The 18,956-nt window shown below is 37.8% G+C and overlaps 1 protein-coding gene across 15 annotated transcripts in view; it reads right to left on the bottom strand.

Annotated features, from left to right (window-relative positions):
• Positions 1 to 18,956, bottom strand: part of PARD3 (par-3 family cell polarity regulator) — a 645,516-nt gene that overhangs the window by 21,317 nt on the left and 605,243 nt on the right. The window lies entirely within an intron of this gene.

Genomic DNA, 18,956 nt, shown 5'->3' with positions numbered 1-18,956 from the left:
TTTTTTGATAGCATTACATTTTAATTCTCACAAAAAGCTTTTAAGATAGGTACAGATGGTAGTATTTCTCTTTCTCTCTCTCTCACCACACACACACACACAAACGTAGAAACTGACTTTCGTAACTTGTTTGCAGTCTCCCCATCAACAGGGAGGGGAGGCTGGAATTCAGATTCTTCTGGAGCCCAGTCCATCCCTGATTTTGCTGTGCCATGTGATGTCCCTTAGTAAAACGTATATCAGACTCCAAAGCCCCTGCTTTATAAAATCATACAGATTTTAAAAACAGTCTTTGGCAAGAGTTGCAGAGATAGCCAAGTTAAAACAATCTTAAATCTCATGGCACTTTTGGTCTATGTTATCCCCTGAGGACGAAGTCATGTCCTATCAGGAGAGCTATTCAAGCACATTAGGTACATGCTGTCTCCCCAGTGACACATTGGACTCCTTGAGGGTGAGAATCAAGCCTTCTATTTATCAACTATACCCTCCAAGCTGCTCACAGAAAGGAGAGCTATAAGCTCCTAGAAGACGGGGTCTCTTCACTGAAAACATGTTACCCTGGTTACTCTGTATGATTCTGAGTTCCTCTAGCTGCACACCTGCCCTGGGTCATGTAATTTGTCAGAGGTAGCTTGGAAAGAGGAAGTCTGCCACAGTGGAGTACATAAAATTCTCTAATATATATCTTCATATGATTCCATGTGTTTTGAAAAATTCTAAAGGTTTAAGGATCTCAGATTGAAAATATTCATATATAGGACAATACGAATATCTTCCAATGATATGGGACAGTCTTTCATCATTTAATCTATTGGGTAGATCCCTATCATCTTTTTGTTGCTATTAATTTTATTAGAGCTTCTGGAACATTCTGTCAATACTCCCAGTTTCATTATTTTTTCAGTCAATAAAACCCTGTGTTCCCTTCTTAATTCTGACAAATATTTTGAACAGATCGCCCTGAGAACATTAAAGGCTAATGGGTCTGTACAATGTGCTACTTGACAAGGTTTCAGCCCACGTCTGGATACTGCTTAAAACTTCCCCTCCATACTCTTGAGCTGAGCAGGTTGTTATTCCCACTGGTTTTCAAGAAACATATAAAGCATCTTATATTTTTGAACACATGCACTTTCAATAATGGCTTCCCAACATAGTACCCAATCCCTGCAACTCCTGCTCTCCATGTGAAGCTGTGATAATGCAGGCACAAAGATAGTTCCTGAGATAGGAAGTGAGCATTCGTTAATCTCACTGCTGTTTCTCCAACTGTGACTTTTTTGTTCCTGGAATACTTTCCATAGCTTTTAATATGGGGATCGTAGGAGGCTTGACTGACAAAATATTTTACAGGTCTGACTAGAAATATTTTTCCCTGTTATTTTCATGTAGCATAGACAGTTTTAACCCCATAATTATCAGGTTCATGAAGTCCAAACCACTGATGAAAACTGATCTCCTACTATTTGTGGTTAATTGAAAGTACAAATCTCCCAACACAGGAAGTTGACCCAGTGTCCTTAATTTTAAATTCTGGTGACCTCAATGTTTTTCACAGTAACAGCCAAGTTCTGGAAGTCACTTCTGCCCTTATTTCAAATCTCAGCAGCTGCTGAGACACTGCTTCACTTTCTTTTCCTTTGCTTCCTTTCCTCCTTTGCTCTAGAGAATGGCAACCCACTTGCCTAAGACTAGCAAAGCCGCATTAAGGATTGAAATTGAAAAACAGGCCGCAATGGTTTTCATGATTGATGATGACTTCCAAAGACTGGAAGACCATCAAGCATCCTTGGGGACAACAGTTGGCAGTCTGAAGGTGAAATCCTGGCTTCAAGAATGAATCCCTTGCAACTGCTCGCTCTGTTTCTCAGGCCAGTCTATAACGGGCCAATAATTCACATTTGGACTTCTAAAGTTCTTGGTTGGCTCTTCTGCCAAGAAAGCCAAAGGAAATTTTAAATATTCATTAGCATTAGTGGCTGAGGCCTACACATCCCAAACAACTTATATTTAGGTTCATTGACAATTTAGGTTGCTCATTATTTTATGTGTGGGGGAATAACAAAGATGCCACAGGAGTTAGCAGATGGGTGAGAGAGACAATACAACTCTTAATGACAAGCTAGTAAATCGTAACTTCTACAGAAACGAGGGATGAAGAGGACAATTACAGAGATGGTTTTTCTTTTCCTTCTTAAAAAAGATTTTATTTATTTATTTGCCAGAGAGAGAGCGAGAGAGAGAGCGAGCGCACAAGCAGGGGAGCAGCAGGCAGAGGGACAAGCAGACTCCCCACTGATTATGGAACCAGAGATGGGACTCGATCCTGGAACTCTGGAATCATGACCTGAGCTGAAGGCAGACTCTTAACCGACTGAGCCACCCAGGCATACCAGAGATAGTTTTTTCATAAGAATTCCCACAGACACAAGACAATTTAAGTCTAACACCAACACAGCCTTCCCTTACATTTTATTTAGTCCAATTGGAACTTTCTTTTATACTTTTATGTGTGTGTATATATAAATTTTCAACTAAATGATGGTGGTTGGTTTTGGTTCAGTAATTATCTGGAAGTCTTTCTAACAGCACTAAAACAAGGATACATTGGCTCACCCACTATGGAGATTCCTAGTCTGGCACGAACAGTGTAACCCTTAATTATATGGAACTCAAATCTTTTCCATTCATAATTACATGGCCTTTGTACCCTCTCCTATCAGAGGAAGATCACACAGAGTGCTAGGCTTTATAGCCTTCAGAATGGACCACTGCGATGTGCTTTGCAAAAGTAGCCAACTGTAGCAAAGATCTTATGTGCCTGTAAGCTCTGGAGTCTGTCCTGTGCCTGAGCCCTGCAGGCACGCTATCCGACCATGGCCTTAGGTCCAGGCACTCTCTTGTGTCCATGAGAATCATGCAGGGCATTTGCTTAAAGATGCAGATTGACAAAGACTCACCTGGAGAGATTCTGAGTCAGTGAGTCGTGGGCGGGTCCTAGGAATCTGTATGTATTCAAAAGCACTGCAGGTGCCATATGGACACCACTTAGGAAATAATTCAGCCTGTAAACGTCATAGTTGGGACAAATTCCCAGGCCCGTGGGGCAATTAACTAAGGACGGAAGGAAATCCCATGGCCTTGGGAGCACCCATGTGGGTTCTGTGACAAATGGGAGTAATATGCTTAATCAGGAAAAGGGGTCCCTTACTTGGTTTCAGTAGATTGTTGTCCTGAAGGGATGTGAGCCTAGCATTGCCTTCTATTTTCTTTTTCTTTACAGAGAAACCAGAACTATAGTTTTCTCCCCTATTCCCTGAATTTTAAATGCTGGCTTACTTTTTTTTTTTTGAGCTAAGGTGAGACAAAACAAAAAACCAAACCAAATAGATCTGTGGGCATCTAGCTTGCAACCTCTATTTTGTATTCTGCGGATGCTGCCTGTTTCATACGTTGCTTTTCTAGGCTATTCACTTCCACTGCACCAAGATAAGGCCAGTGATCTCCCGGTAACAGGCCCAAGAAACAAAAATATTTAAAAAAAAAAAAAAAGACAACTAGGCATTTCCATCTAGTCTTGCCTCTCCAAAGCTGTCTGCTCCTTCTGATCTAATGCTGGGTCTACTGCCCTGCAGGCTGGAGGTCTGACCTATCTTTTCAGACCAACATATGCTGAGAGAGAGGGGATTGTGATGTGACTGATTAATTCTTTATGGACTAAAAATACCTTAACATTTGCATTTTTAATTATGCAAAAGAAATCTGGAAAGCTGGAACAGAGGGCACAGCTTTAAGATCCAGAATTCAATGGAAGGGATAACGACCACTCTGTTTTTTGTTTTTTTTTTTTTTTTTGAGCAAGAAGCACCACCTTGGAATACACTAGTTTTCCCACAGAAGGAAGGAAACCATGATATGGGATGGGGAAGACAGAAGGGAAAGAACGAACTGTGGCAGTTAGGTTTTACTGAATGACCTGGCTGGCAGGTCATTCTGATGCCCAGAATGGAGAGGTGATTACCATGTCTAGCACAAGACAAGGGAGGAAGGTATATTCACTCGAATCTTTCTTTCTGTAATATCCTCTTCTTTCCTTCCATCTTCTGATTCTACCAGAAAATATTGTTTTACAGTGTTTATAACTTACATGTGCATGTGTTTCTCTTTCTTAAGATCATGACTTAATCACAATAATTAAATATTATAAATATATTATATAAATTTATATTTATATTTATTTTATATATTTATTTATATATAATAAATATATTATATATAAATATATAATAAAAATAAATAATAATATATTTTATATATTTATATTTTATAATATATAAATATATTTATATTCTGCAATATATTAATATATACATATATTAATATATAATATATAATAATATTATATATAATTATAATATTATATTTATATTCTGCAAGTCACGTTCCTGTGGCAGGGTAAACTGTTACATAAATACTTGTCATGGACAGACTTTAGAGTGGCAGCGGCCCCACAATCCCCCTTCCACATATTCACACCTTTGCACAACTCTCCGCCGCTGAGTATGGGCAGGGCCTGTGACTTGCTTCTATCAATGAAATGGAATAAAAGTCAAAGAATGGATATGATTACATTTGTGTGAGTATATAAGTATGCAGTGTCCATCTTGCAGGTCTGTATCTCTCTCTCCTGGCTTTGAAGAAGAAAGCAGCCCTGAATCCTACAGCTGCAGAGAACAGAATGCTGTCAACAACTCCGGGAGCAGGGAATCAAATGTTTCTTTCCCTAGTGGAGCCTCCCAGTGAGACCCCAGCCTGGCTGACTCTTTGATTGTACTTGGATGAGACCCTGAGCAGAGGATTCAGCTGAGCTGTTGCTGGACCCCAGATCCACAGAAACTGATAGAAGAAGCTGTTAAGACTGTGCTGATTTGTTATACAGCAATAGCACTAATACTCTTTGATGTTGGCCTTGGCCATGTGTCTTGATTTTACCCACAGGATGTTCATGGATGTGATGCAAATAGGGGTTTGAAATGTGATTGCACAGTGGGTTTGTTTTCTTGTGCTCCATTGCAACAAAAGATAATAGACACTCTAAACCTCTTTCCTTTAAACACACACACCTACATATAGACACAAACACTTGCCACAACCACCACCACATCACCTTAGTGCTGGCAGAGTGGCGGGAGTGGGGGTGGGGGTGGGCTGGCCATACATAGGTATTAAATGGAATAAAGTTGCCTAGAAGCACAAAGACCTAAGCCCTGCCCATGGCTGCAAACAAATATTGCCTGTTGGAAATGCTTGCTGGTTCAAAGAGCAGAATCAAGAGAGGAATCATATTTTATGAATGAATTTTACCACTGTCATTTATATGGTTAGTCACTCCAAAGTTCCAGTCTCTGAGAAAAATTACACAAAGTAAATACTATTGCAGAAGATGTCCCTTAAAAATGGTTACTGCCAGATCTTAACACAAGAAACCAATCAAATGAGCTTTCCTCTGAACACCAGTATATTGCCAAGAACACTCCATGGAAATCTACCCAATTGTTTAGGGTGACTCCTTCAATCAATTTCCTCATCATTGCACCCAACGTACCCCTCTGGTTCTGTGAGCTCTGAAAATCAGTCCTCATGAGACCAAATCCACCATGTGAGTGTTTTCTCAAAGTGTGGTGAAAATAGACCTGCCAGCCAGGTCATTCAGTAAAACCTAACTCATGGGCTCACTCCCAGTTTCTCTTCCTGGCAGAGATGGGTGACCCGCCAGGTTGTGACATAACTCACAGATATTTGTGGTTAAAACTGGTTTTACTTAGTCTGGAACTTAACATATGTCCTTCAAATCCCCAATTTACAAAAGAACAGGTACAATGTACAGAAATCAGTTGCTTTCTTTTATACTAACAATGAAAATATAGAAAGGGAAATTAGAGAATCGATTCCATTTACTATAGCACCAAGAACCGTAAGATACCTGGGAATAAACCTAACCAAAGAGGTAAAGGATCTGTACTTGAGGAACTACAGAACACAAATGAAAGAAATTGAACAAGACACAAAAAGATGGAAAAACATTCCATGCTCATGGATCGGAAGAATAAACATTGTTAAAATGTCTATACTGCCTAGAAGCATCTATACTTTCAGTGCCATCCCAATCAAAATTTCACTGGCGTTATTCAAAGAGCTTGAACAAACAATCCTAAAATTTGGATGAAACCAGAAGAGACTCCAAATTCCTAAGGAAATGTTGAAAAAGAAAAAACTGGGGCCATCACATTGCCTGATTTCAAACTTTACTACAAAGCTGTGATCACAAAGACAGCATGGTACTGGCATAAAAACTGATACACAGACCGGTGGAACAGAGTAGAGAGCCCAGATATGGACCCCCAACTCTATGGTCAAATAATCTTTGGCAAAGCAGGAAAAAAAATATGTAGTGGGAAAAAGACAGTCTCTTCAATAACTGGTGCTGGGAAAATTGGGACAGCTATGTATGGAAGAATGAAACTTGACCATTTTCTTACACCATACAAAATGATAAACTCGAAAGGGATAAAAGACCTCAACATGAGTCAGGAATCTATCAAAATCCTAGAGGAAAACATAGGCAGTAGCCTCTTTGACATTGGCCACAGCAACTTCTTTCAAGATATGTCTCCAAGGGCAAAGGAAACAAAAGCGAAAATGAACTTCTGGGACTTCATCAAGTTCCAAAAGCTTCTGCACAGCAAAGGAAACAGTCAACAAAACAAAGAGGCAACCCACAGAATGGAGAAGATATTTGCAAATGACAGTACAGACTACAGACAAAGGGCTGATATCCAAGATCTATAAAGAACTCCTCAAACTTAACACATGCAAAACAGATTATCATGTCAAAAAGTGACATGATAGACATGAACAGACATGAACAGACACTTCTCCAAAGAAGACATGAACAGACACTTCTCCAAAGAAGACATACAAATGGCTAATAGACACGTGAAAAAATGTTCATCATCATTAGCCATCAGGGAGATTCAAATCAAAACCACATTGAGATACCACCTTACACCAATTAGAATGACCAAAATTAACAGGACAGGGAAAAACAAGTGTTGGAGAGGATGCGGAGAAAGGGGAACCCTTTTACACTCTTGGTGGGAATGCAAGTTGGTGCAGTCACTTCAGAAAACAGTGTGGAGATTCCTTAAGTAATTAAAAATAGAGCTACCCTATAACCCTGCAATTGCACGACTGGGTATTTACCCCAAAGATACAGATGTAGTGAAAAGAAGGACCATCTGTCCCCAATGTTCATAGCACCAGTGGCCACAGTCGCCAAACTGTGGAAAGAGCCAAGATGCCCTTCAACAGACGAATGGATAAAGAAGATATGGTCCATATGTACAATGGAGTATTATGCCTCCATCAGAAAGGATGAATACCCAACTTTTGTATCAACATGAATGGGACTGGAAGAGATTATGCTGAGTGAAATAAGTCAAGCAGAGAGAGTCATTTATCATATGGTTTCACTTACTTGTGAAGCATTAGGAATGACACAGAAGACATTGGGAGATGGAGAGGAGAAGTGATTGGGTTAAGTCGGAGGGGGAGATAAACCATGAGAAACTGTGGACCCTGAGAAACAAACTGAGGGTTTTGGAGGGGCCTGGTGGGATGGGTTGGGTGAGCCTGGTGGTGGGTATTATGGAGGGCATGTATTGCATGGAGCACTGGGTGTGGTGCATAAACAATGGATCTTGGAACACTGAAAAAAAAAATAAAATTAAAAAAAGCACAGGTACACACAGTAAAGATTTTGTTAACCACATCAGCTTATACCCTTGGCCTTTCCATTTTTGCTCTACACTCCTCAGCCCCAGCAATTTACTTTTTGGCCTAAGTACAAAACTCTATTCCAAATGCTACTGGATTTTACACCTGCACTTGGCATCCAATTACTGGAAATGTAAAAGGACATTATTCTTTTCGCAATTAAAAAAAAATCACAAAAGTCAATTTCCACATTCTATCTGAGATCTCAGATATGCCACTCCATGCTTGACGCATATTCCTATGACATATTTCTAGCATTCCCCTGGGGGGGAATGCTACACCCGACGGGGGCTCTTGGAGTTCTGCTGACTGCCAACTTCTCCCCTTAAGGAACTCTTTCTTCTCCAGCCACCAGTGTTTCAAAGTCCAACCATCTCCCAGACTCCGGGATCTTGCCGTCCAGCCTTCTGAAACACCATTATGGCCTGCATCCCAGCACACTGACAAAGGCAAAGACCAGAGTAATTTAAAGCATCCAGGACACTGTTCATGACACTCAAAAGACCCTGTTTTCCTGAACTCCGGCTTTTCCGAACCTCGGTGCTGTCTGTAGATAACCCGCCCTTCACAGGAGGGCCACTTATTTCAGGGAAATGTATTTCTTTTTTGACTTCCTTGGTAGTCGCCCACAAATGAAAAGACTAAAGATCTCGTACGTTATGTAAACAACCCTTCTTGGGTACTATTACTTTTCAAGATATTTCACTAGAGTAAAACTAAAGCACCTTTCCCTTCCTTGTCCAATGACTAATTCTTCCTGCATCCCAGAGAAGGAAAAACTTTTAGTCCCTTCATTTGTACCAGTGGCAAGTCTAAAATTCAGTTATTTCATGGATGTCACTTAAAACAGACACTAGGACCAGAGAAGGTAAAAAAGTGACACCCAAGGAAACATATGTAGGGCAGACCTGTCACACAACTTTAGAAACAGGCAGCCAGCAATGACCACAAGCGTCTCAGATCATTAAGCAATGTCTTACTGTGATGTCACGCACCGATGTACAGAGTTGTAATCCTTTCAAAACAGACAGATTGTCAGCATGATAAAGTGGATACAAACAGGTTCTTGAACAGTGATGACTACAGTGTTGGGGGGAGGAAATGTCACTGAACTGAAAAGCGTTACCAACACAACTCCTAGGGGCCAGTGCCATCAAGAGACTGAAGGTATGTCTCATTATTCTCACCGAGCTGTTTCTCTACACTGAGTAGTAACTGCATAAACTCTTCCTGATCTTGTAATTGCCAGACAAATAGTTAGAATCTACAGATGTCAGAACTGAGTTCCTAATTGCTGTAAATTAGTGAGCAAACACAGGTTTCTCATTAAACCCATTACACCCCGTATGTTAAAACAGAGCCCTTGCATGTGTTTTCTTTCTTGGCACTCACAGCATTCGTGGAACAAACCTAGGAAGAGAGATGCAGAATGGTATTGCTAGGGCGTGTGTGTGGCAGGCTGATTCCTGGGTGAAAAACCTGGAAATGGCAATGCGTTTGTTGCCGAAATTTTAATGAGGAGTTACACTGTGCCTCCATCTTTGCTTTCTTAGGACAGAGTCAAGTGACGTCATGCCTCTTTGAAAGTTTTTGCTTCTCTTAGAGGAACCTGGAATGATGCCTCCCATGGCACTTGGATTTGCCTCCTGTTACCTGTGCAGGTGGAAATGCATACATTGCTAGATTAAATGGGAAGGGAGGAAGGAATGGACTGAAATGCTGTGGAAAAGCGTATCTGAATTTTCATTGTAGGTAAGCACTAGTCTTCTGGCTCAGAAGACCATGGCTTTTTCTGCTCTGGCTCTCTCTCTCAGGCTGGAAGATTTATGAGAAATGGGGGAAAGGCTGGGAGGGTTAAGCCAAAAAATGTATCAATTACCAAACTACAAATAAAAATAGCTCCTTTGCACAAGCTTCATTAAGTTTTATCAGCAAGTATCTTGGGGTTTTACACTCAAACCACAGGTCATAAATTCACAGTAAATCCCCCATATGTTCACCAAACACCTGAATTCAATTTCTCTTCTGGTTGTGAAGTAGGAATATGGTGCTCCAATTAATTATGCATGCAAAGTTAGTTCCTAACATGGGGAACTTTTTTTTTTCCCCAATGCTGAAGGGTATTTATACATTATACATTCATATATAATATATATATTACACTATATAGGTATATTTATAATATTCGAAATTTAGGGATAGATCTTTCTTTAATCATCACAATTTTATACTGGTGAATAGGTATAAATTCTCTTTTCCTAGTTTGAACAGTGAAAAAGCAAAATTGGTATATACTTTGCTGTAATGTATAATTTTTCTATAGACAATCTCATACCTTTGTGAGATGTGACAATGATGTTAATATTTAAGGTTTTTACTTTGAATTACAGAAAAAGTCTAACGTGAGGCTAAATGGCTATATTTATATGTGTCTATATGTACATGTGAAATTAGCTACTTAGGAAATATCATGTCATTTTCAGTTTATTTTCACAGTTTTGCTCATCACTTGTAATATGAAAAGAATTATGAGAAACTTATGCAAATCCCAAAGGCACTCACTTTCCTCAGCTGATAAAATTCATTTTCAGATTTTTGACACCCATGATTTGTTGTCCATTTCACACCAATTTCAGTGTAATAAATCATAACAAATTAAAAACATACAGCTACGTTTTCTGGGTTAAAAAGGTAGTCACCAAAGCTGTTAATACTGCATTTGCTTCTGATGTGATGAGTCACAGGGAGGGTCACTTCTCTCCATCAGAAAGACTGGGGACTAGATCTTACCCTGGGTCCCTGTGTGGTCATTCAGTAACAGGGCTATCATTTCATAAGCAGCAAAATCTCAGGAATGTACCCCTCACCCCATTTTATTACTATCATCACTCTTCCTTATTAGCCTGTCACTGGTCTCAGGCAGGAGTGAGAAAAATTTAGCTTTACTTTTTCGAGGAGAATTCGTCCAGCTACAAAGAAAACACACGTGCATGGACATACATAATTTCAGGACCCAACAATAAATACACGAGAAAAGACATTCTATTATGAGCCTGAGGTCGTTTTTCCTGACTAGTAAATTTCACAGAAATAATCCAAGTTGTTTTCTCCCCAGAAAGATTACTAAATCTATTGCAGTCACACCTCTGATGAGGCATTTACTTAAAACTTAGCACAAAGTAACATTATTTAGCAAGCTTTAAAGGACCATCAATGAAAAATGATTGATCAAAGTTTTCACTTCAGAAATCATGTTCTCATAAAACTTTTCAACAAGTGAGCTTTGACTGTTGTGAGATGGAGTGTTGGAGCTTAAGACCCCAGAGAAGGTGCGAGAAGCCAGAATGAACCTCCCCAGGCCCTTAGAGGAAAATGGGCAAGGGGGCAGGGGGAGAGAAGCAGTGTGCCTCAAGTCTTCCTCACTCCCAAGTTGACTACTCTGGGGCTTTAAACAAATAAATGATGGGAGAGAAAATGTTTTCCAGGCATATCTATGAATTTAAACTCATTCTTGAAAATACAATGTTACTGCCTCTAAGAAACCATATATGACATTTCTCTTTCCACGATGCAAGACGCAGTTATAATTTGGATATAATGCCCCAAGTGCACTTTCTTTTCATAGACTGTATGATTTTCATAAATCGTCTAAAAAATGGCAAGGACATAGAAGGTATTCTATTAGGTTAGAGAGCTGAAGAAAGTTTATGGATCAGGCTCTTCATTTAATAAAACCACTGGGGATATGAAGGTTATCCAGTTGTGACCCACAGTTAAAGTCGGTGCTTCAAACTAAAATATACGTTTGAGTGTCTGAAAAAAGAGCAAAGGAATTCGGGAGCACAGGTGAAAATTCTAGAGAGTGAAAAGAAGAGTGAAAATCAGGAGTATATTATGAAAATTTGAAATAAGAAAGCAATGGAAATTAAATTACAAAACCTGATGGGTTTTGATGACAAAATAAAACGATTATCATGTTCCTTTTCATATTAGAGAGGTTTTATCATACAAGCATAGAAACTAATTATAGAACCATTATTTTAATTCTTTAATCATGAAATGATTACATAGAATTCGAGACTAACATTCTTTTTGTTTTTTTGTATTCTTTGTCCTTAATGACAGCATAATTGCAAAATACTATACGAACCTAAGCTATTTTTTTTTTCTAAGATAAAAATTCCAGTGCAATACGCTGTTTAATGCTCATGTCAATTCCCAATTATGGATAAATTCTATATGGCTTTCCTGGAATGATTTAAAATGGAAAATAATGTAACAGGAGATACACGGCCTGTGATTCCATGACTGGCTAACTGAAAGGTTTCTGAGAACTAGAATAAAAGCAGAAACATATTTATTAGTCTTCTAAGAAAACAGAACACTGGATGTGCCCAAATGAAGAACTTGCACATATTACTTTATAAACATTTTAAATATCATTGGAATACTTCTGTTGACAGGTAGTTTTTTTAATGTCTATTTATGTCTTAATTAACTTCATAATTATTAGCTAATAATTTTTTAGGCTTTCCTTTAATTTACAATCTGGCCATGTCCCAACTTATAAATAATTTATCTGGATAGAGGAAATAAATGAGATAGAAACATTGATCAGTTTAACTTCTCCTTTCACGTTCAATTAAATTATTAGAAACAAAAAATGTGACCATATTGGTTTGGAATTATTGATAGATTTTGAAAATGGCCTGCATCATTTTTTTGTAAATTACTTTTTCAAAGCAACACTTGCATGTGTAGGGTTGATATTTTTAACTGCTAACTAAAAGTCTTAAAGTATCTTCTGCTTCATTGCCTCGTGTCCCTCTGACTACCCAATCCCTAGCTAAATACTTCTAAGGCTTTTCACTGTTTTCTACAACATTTCTTTTTAATTCAACCTCAGATAGCAGAATGGATCAATCACAATTCCTGGTTTGTGACAGACTCTTGTTGATGATTCTCAGCTCACTTTCTTCCATATAATTAATGATTTTTAATACTATACTCAATATTACTAAAAGTAAATTATCAATAAGATTTATTACACAAAACAAAAGCTAGAGATTTAACAATAATCCCTATCTACCCCAAATACCTCTGGCATTTCACTACATTTTTCTGAATAATTTTAAACATTATTTGTTGATTTCCTGTGAAGGTAGAAGCAGCACTAACTCTCTTGTACACAGCAACCCCATTCTTCACTCCCTGTTTTCATGTCCCACGTCCTCTCGATGCAGTTCTAGCAGAACTTTTAAATGCTTTTTTTAGTATTTATATTACGTATATAAATATTGTTCATTACTAATTCTAATGGAGCACTGTGATTACATTTCCTTTCTTCTGTGACATTCTTGGTTTTTCTTTGGCTTAGTGTTCTTAGAGCCTGTCTCTAATTTTTTCCACCCTCTGTAGTCTTTTTATTTTTTTAAGATTTATTTTTTAGAGGATTTTTAGGTTCAGAGCGAAACTGAGAGGAGGGTACAGAGATTTCCCACAGACCTCTTGCCCCACACGTGTGTAGCCTCCCCCGTTATGAACATCTCCCACCAGAGTGGTATACAGGTCACAACTCAAGAACCTATCTTGTCACAACATTCTTAGCTGAAGTCCATAGTTCACATTAGGGTCTGTTCGTGGGGTTGTAAATTCTATGGGTTTGAGCAAATGTATAATGACATTTATTTATTATTATAGCATCATACAGAGTATACTTTTTGCCCTAAAGTCCTCTGTGCTCTACCTGTTCATCTATCCCTCTTCCACCTTCCCTGGCAGCTACTAATCTTTTAACTGTCTCCATAGTCTGCCTTTTCCAGAATGTCAAAGAGTTGGAATCACATAGTATGTAACCTTTGCAGATTAGTTCCTTTCACTTAATAATAATATGCTTTAAGTTTCCTCAGCTTGATAACTCATTTCTTTTTAGCTCTAAATTCCATCCCACTGTCTGGATATGTCAGTTTCTATCCATTCATCTACTGAAGGAAATTTTTATTGCTTCCAAATTTTGGCAGTTACAAATAAGACTACTATAAACATTCATGCGCAGGTTTTTGTGTGGACATAAATTTTTAGTTCTTTTGGGTAAATACCAAGGAGCACAATTGCTGGATTTGTAAGGTATGTTTAGTTTTTGTAAGAAACTTCCAAACCTTGGTCTTCCAAAGTTCCGGTACCACTTTTGCACTCCCACAAGCAATGACTGAGTTCCTGTGGCTCCACATCCTTACCAGCATTTGGTGTTGTCAGATTTTGGCCATTCTCATAGATATGTAGTGGTATTTCACTGGTGTTTTAATTTGCATTTCCCTGATGACATGTGATGTGAAACACCTCTTCACATCCTTATCTGCTGTCTGCGGATTGTCTCTGGAGAGGTGACTGTTCAAGTCTTGAAGCCCTTGATCCTTTTTTGAAATTGGGTTGTTGAGGGGCACCTGGGCAGCTCTGTCATTTAGGCATCTGCCTCTTGGCTTCAGTTCAGGTCATGATCTCAGGGATATGAGATCAAGCCCCATATTGACTCCATGCTCAGCAGAATCTGCTTGAGCCTGTTTCCCCCTCCCACACTCTCTCCCTCTCCTCCTCCCCCCACTTACACTCTCTCTCTAAAATAAATACATAAAATTAAAAAAAAATAAAATTCAGCAGTTGGCTTTCTTATGGTTGAGTTTTAAGAGTTCTCTGTATATTTGGGATAACAGTCTTTTATCAGATAGGTCTTTTGCAAATATCTTCTCCCTCTTTATAGCCTTAGACACATTTTCCCATGATCCAACCTATCATAGCCTATCAATTCTGGGTTTTTTCTTGGAGCCCTCCAAATCAAGTGTTCTTGCCACATGCTCCAGGCTGCACTGGGCTCTCCAGGTTTCTGCATAGTGGTAGTCCTGGCACCTCCCTTCATCATAATCCTGGGATTTTTTTTTAGAGTACATCATGTAGCTTCCTAAAAGGGGAAGTATTAGAAGTAAAAAAGAAAAAGAAACAAAACAAGAACTTGTATCTTTACATGCTTAAACCATCACCACTTACTGGCAGTTTGGTTAGGGATGGAACCACAGGTTAGGAAACACGACTCTTCAATATCTGAAGGTATGGCTCCATGGTCTTCTGGCTTCCAGTGTTGCTGCTGAGAATTCTAACATTCTGATTCCCAGCTCTCTACTGTATATTTTCTTTAAAGGATCATCTATTTGTTTCTGTTATTCTGAAACTTCACAATCCTGTTTCCTTTTAAATTTGATTTTTGGGGGCACTAGTTAATTCTTCAGTTTAGGATCTTAAGTTCTCCATCTCTGGAAAAATTTCTTGTGTTATTTTTCTAATAATCTCTCCGTTCATTACCCTGTTCGCTCTTTCTAGAAAACATATTCATTATATGATGGACCTTCCAGAATGAACTTCTGCTTTTTTTCCTCTCTCTCTTTCCCACTATATTGATCTTTACCTTATGTTTCATGTTTCCTGGCAAGCTTTAGAATTATTTGTATACTATTCTTTTATATTATGTATGTTTTATGCACATAAATTACTTTTTAGAATATTTATATATTTACACATGCTATATGTTTATATATGTTAATATATGTAAATATATGTGAATATCTATGTGTGTGTATATATACTTTAAAAAATATTTCCATATATATTGACTCAGAGACTAAACTTTTAAAGCATTCAATCTGTAACCTACCAAGTTCCAAATACAAGCAAATCTTATTTTTATGATTTAGCCAAGTCTTCCAAACCTTTCTTCCACAAACACACGTTCTGGCATTATACTACAAATGACTTTTTCTTTGACATGTAATGAAATTCACAGTTTGGGTTTAGATGTTTATTACGCAAGTTTACTCCCACTGCTCGAAATGGTGATTACGATCTATAATTTTTAATTCTCTGTTTCAATATTTGCTGGCGTCCACTCTTAATTCTCCTGCCAAATAGTGACCAGCTCCCACTTGGATCTCTTAAAATTATCCCATTGGTGTTCATGGTAGAATGTTTCATGACTTTTCCCACAGTGCAGTCCGAACCTTAGCCACAGAAGCATGCTTTGAGAATGCAGTCCAAGACTCAGCACACCCCACCACACACAAAGCTGATGCCATTTTCTAAGAGATTTGGTTCTGTAGCTAGTACATGTGAATTTATGTAAGCAAATGAAACCTGGTATAAAATCCTGAATAATCACAGTCTTTGAAGAATCAATTGCTACTCTGACTAAATAAGAGTTTACAAAAGTCCTTTTTGTATGTTTGTTACAATCCCCGAGTTTGAAAATCTTTCTAGAAAGCACTAAAGTCTCTTCCATCTAGGAAAGAAGGAATAATGGATATCATTTGAATTTCTTAAAAAGTTTTAAGATTCTCATGAACTTTAGTTCTCATTACTGAGTATCTGAGTAGGAAAAAGAAGTACTTGAGCTGAACCTTATTCCATCAACTACGGGATAATACCCAAAAGCCCTTTTGCTTTCTCATTGATGTTTTTGGACAAATTCCCAATAGCAGTACTTTCGTAGGCATCTACCTCTTTCTTCTAAAACTAAACTTTTGCAAACATTGGCTAATTGTAGGTTTGTTTGGTTGATTTCTAGTTAACTGAGACTTCACTGTATCATTTTACTTACACATGACTTTAAAATTGTACTGTAGCTGAAACAAATGAGAAAATCTTTACTTATTTTGTGGTATAGGATTCCTAGAAGAGGTTTCCTTTTCTTGTTTGACTTTTTCTCTATTTCAGGCATTTGTGAATTTCGAAAGAAAAAAATCAATAATACTGACTTCCAGACACAAAATGTTTAAAATGTGGATAAGAAACTTTTTGACCTTTATAAGTTGATTCATGTAGTCAAATTTTCACTTCTGACAAAAATGTTGTTCAAAGACTTTTTAGAAGTCTTTCTATGACTTTTTAAAAAATTTAATTTTTTCAAGTATAATTAACCTGCCATGTTATATTAGTTTCAGGTGTTCAATATAAAAGGCTTCAAATTTAATGCTTTCTCTTTTTAAATTTAATTTTTAAGGTTGTGTGTTAATTCAAGTTATTTAATATGCAGTGTAGGGTTAGTGTGAGGTGTACAATACAGTAATCCAACACTTCCATACATTACCCGGTGCTTTCATAACAAGTGCACTCCTTAATGCGCCTCCTCTAGTTCACCCATCCTCCCATCCCCTCCCCTCTGGTAACCATCAGTTTGTTCTCTATAGTGAAGACTGTTTCTTGGTTTGCCTCTCTCTTTTTTTTCCTTTGCTCATTTGTTTTGTTTCTTAAATTCCACATCTGAGTAAAATCATATGGTATTTGTCTTTCTCTGACTTATTTCTCTTAGCATAGTATACTTTAGCTTTGTCCATGTCATTGCAAATGGCAAGATTTCCTTCTTTTTTATGGCCAAATAATATTCCTTACACAAGCGCGCGCGCACACGCACACACACACACATATTATATATTGTATCACATATATATATATAATATATATATACATACATATATATAATCTCACACATCTTCTTTATCCATTCATCTATTGATGGACACTGGGCTGCTTCCGTAATCTGGCTACTATAAATGACAACTGCTATAAATGTCAGGGGGCTTGTATCTGTCTGAATTAGTGTTTTTGTATTCTTTGGGTATATACCTCATACTGTGATTCCTGGATCATAGGGCAGCTCTATGTTTAACTTTTTGAGGAGCTTCCATACTGTTCTCCGGAGTGGCTATACCGGTTTTCATTCCCACCAACAGTACAAGAGGGCTCCTCTTTTATCACATCCTCTGCAACACCTGTTGTTTCTTGTGTTGTTCATTTTAGCCATTCTGACAGGTGTGAGATGATAGCTCATTGTAGTTTTGATCTGCATTTCCCTGATGATGAATGATGATGAACATCTGGCTATTTGGATGTCTTCTTTAGAGAAATGTCTGTTCATGTCTTCTGCCCACATTTTAATTGGATTATTCACATTTTGGGTGTTGAATTTTGTAAGTTCTTTATATATTTTGGGTGCTAACCTTTATCACATATGTCACTTACAAATACCTTCTCCCATTCCATAGACTGCCTTTGAGTTCTGTTGATTGTTTCCTTCACTGTGAAGCTTTTTATTTTGATGTAGTCCCAATAGTTTATTTTTGCTTCCATCTTCCTTTAGCTCAGGAAACCTATCTAGAACAAAGGTGCTACAGCCAATGTCAGAGAAATTACTGTCTGTGCTTTCTTCAAGGAGTTTTACAGTTTGGGGTCTGACATTTAGGTCTTTCATCCGTTTTGAGTTTATTTTTGTGAATGCATGTGGCTGTCCAGTTTACCCAACACCATTTGTTGAAGAGACTGTCTTTTTCCCATTGGATACTCTTTCCTGATTTGTACAAGATTAATTGACCACGGAGTTGTGGGTTCACTTCTGGATTTTCTATTCTGTTCAATTGATCTGTGTGTCTATTTTTGTACCAATACCATACTGTCTTGATTACTACAGCTTTGTAATTTGACTTGAGGTCTGGAATTATGATGTCTCCCACTTTGCTTTTCTTTTTCAGATGGCTTTGGCTATTTGGGCTCTTTTGTGGTTCCGTACAAATTTTAGGATTATTTATTCTCATTCTGCGAAAAATGCTTTTGATATTTTAGTAGTGACTGCACTATGTAGATTATTTTGGATCGTATAGACATTTTAACAATATTTTTTAAAACAACAAACAAAGCCTAAATCCAGCAGAAGGAAGGAAGTAATAAAGATCAGAGCAGAAATGAATGATACAGAACTAAAGAAAAACAGAAACACCCCAGTAGAATAGACCAATGAAACTAAAAGCTGGTTCTTCTAAAAAATTAATAAAATTGATGCACCTTTAGTGATACTTAATCAAAAAGAAAAGAGAAAGGACCCAAATAATAAAATCATAAATGAGAGATGTGAAATAAAAACCAACACCACAGAAACACAATTATAAGAGATCATTATGAAAAGCTGTCTGCCAACAAACTGGACAACCTGGAAGAAATGGATAAATTCCTAGAAACATTTAAACTACCAAAACTGAAAGAGGAAGAAATACAAAACTTGAATAAACTGATAACCAGCAAAG

Source organism: Mustela erminea, chromosome 6 (assembly GCF_009829155.1).
Source record: "Mustela erminea isolate mMusErm1 chromosome 6, mMusErm1.Pri, whole genome shotgun sequence".
Classification (NCBI taxonomy): domain Eukaryota; kingdom Metazoa; phylum Chordata; class Mammalia; order Carnivora; family Mustelidae; genus Mustela; species Mustela erminea.
The sequence above is the reverse complement of the archived record's forward strand: the minus strand, read 5'-3'. Positions and strand labels throughout refer to the sequence as shown.